The sequence below is a fragment of the Accipiter gentilis genome, chromosome 11 (assembly GCF_929443795.1).
Source record: "Accipiter gentilis chromosome 11, bAccGen1.1, whole genome shotgun sequence".
NCBI lineage: Eukaryota > Metazoa > Chordata > Aves > Accipitriformes > Accipitridae > Astur > Astur gentilis.
The window spans coordinates 5,321,217-5,323,197 of record NC_064890.1 but is presented as its reverse complement, the minus strand read 5'-3'; the positions used below and the strand labels follow the sequence as shown (position 1 = coordinate 5,323,197).

Genomic DNA, 1,981 nt, shown 5'->3' with positions numbered 1-1,981 from the left:
CTCCATCCTAATTCCCTCCACGTGGAGAAGGAGGAGGTGAAGGAATTAAAAGAAAAAAAAAGGAAAAAAAAAAAAAAAAAGAAAGAGAAGGGTCGGGGGGGGGGGAACCTACAGACACACAAATCGGAGCCTTCACTGACCTGGGCAGATGCTTTTTGTTTTGTCCCGTTCCGCTGGAGCTCTCAGGGCAGCAGTGCGGGAGGAGCGGAGCGGCGGCTGCTGGCATGTCGCAAACTCCCACCCAGGGGGAAAACCTGGGGGAGCCGCATCCTCCAAACGCCCACCCTTGCCCTCCTCCTCCTCCTCCTCCTCCTCCTCCTCCTCCTCCTCCTCCTCCTCCTCCTCCGGGCTGGGCTGAAGATCAGAGCTCTTCCGGGTTGGGAAAGGGCAGAGAAAAAGTAAGAGAAATATGAGGGGCCATTTCTTTACATATTCAGCCCGGGAATCCCATGGGATGGGGAGGTGGGGGGACAGACGGACGGACGGACGGACGGACGGGGGCAGGGCCGGGGGGAGGATGAGCCAGGTATTGGGGTTCGCAGAGGTGTAAGTGTGGTGTAAGCCGTCCCGGGAGCAACTGTCACTGCCGGGAGCCTACAACGCCTGGGAAGAGAGAGAGAGAGAGAGAGAAAAAAAAAATAATAATTAAGCGTAAGATCATCCAAATAACGCCGGGGCTCGCTCCGCTCGCATCGAAAGCTTTCGAGGAAAAGCGGTGACATTAGCTACCAGGGGCTGTTTCTTCTCCTCGGTCCTTCCTCCTCCTCGGGGGGGGGGGGGACGGACTTTTCTTGACCCTATTCTTCTTTATTTTATTTATTTATTTATTTATTTATTTATTTTAATACGTGCCAGTTTAAGGTTCCAGGATCTGGACACACACACACAAAAATAATAAATAAAATAACCCACACGCATGCCCTGACACTCTGAGAATGAGGGGGGGGACACTCTGAGAACCGGGGGGGGGGGGGGTGACACTCTGAGAACGGGGGGGGTGACACATGAAGACACTGTCCCCCGTGTCCTCTCCCCCCACCTTCACCTGCAGCCCCCCGCCCGCTCCCCAATCCCTCCTCCCTAGGAAGACCTGGGGGCTTTCGAGGGCTGGGGAGGGCTGGGAGGATAACCCCCCCCCCCCCCCCAAAAAAAAACCCAAAACTGCTGTAGGGCCGGAGGAGAAGCCTGGGAGCCTTGCCCGGGGGATGCCCCAAATCTTGCAGCGATAAGGAGATGGAGGGGGGGGGCTGATTTTCCACATTTAACCCCCCCCCTCGTGTCACTCCCCAAAATCTAATGCTGCAGCCTCAGTGTGCCCCCCCCCCAGCCTTGATCCACCGGCAGATTGCCTTGCAAGGAAACTTCCCCGCTGTTGGGAGATGTTCTTTTTTATTATTAAGGGTGGGTGCTCTTTTCTGCAAACCCCCCCTCCCCCGGGGTGGGGGGGGGGTCCTGCCAGCAAAGCTGGCCAAGACCCGGAGGACCAGCCCGACCACGCTGTTCTGCCGGGGTGGGCAGTCACCTCCCGGGTGGGAGAAGAAGTGGGAAGGGGAGAAAAAGTGGGGAGACATCCCCCCCCCCCATTTAACATCAACCCCCACATCCACCCCTGGTGTGAAATGCTCCCCACGGGAATAAACCAGAAGAGCTTTCTTACCAGAGCTAAACAAGGTGCGGGGCAGGAATCCCCAGGCCCCACGAGTGGGAGACCCACTGGTGCTGAGGGGGGGGGGGGGGGGATGCAGACACCCCCCCCCCGACCCGTCTCCGCGGTACCCGGCGGAGATCCCGCACATCCCGGCATCTAAACCGCCGCTTTAGAAAGGGGGGCGAAAATTGGTCACTTAGGGAAAAAAAAAAAAAAATAAAATATGTATATACCCTCCTGGTCCTGGAGGGATATTGTGGGTTTTGGGGGGTTTTTTTTTGTTGTTTTTTCTTTTTTTTTTTTCTTCTGCTGACGTTGGGGGTTCGCTATCTC

The 1,981-nt window shown here is 56.3% G+C and overlaps 1 protein-coding gene across 1 annotated transcript in view; it reads right to left on the bottom strand.

Moving 5' to 3' along the window:
- GATA3 (GATA binding protein 3) overlaps positions 1 to 156 on the bottom strand; it is a 26,153-nt gene extending 25,997 nt beyond the window's left edge. The window contains exon 1 of the mRNA XM_049814036.1: positions 141 to 156. The gene's annotated coding sequence lies outside the window, so the exon portion shown is untranslated. The remainder of the gene's footprint in view (positions 1 to 140) is intronic.
- Positions 157 to 1,981: the final 1,825 nt, after the last annotated feature.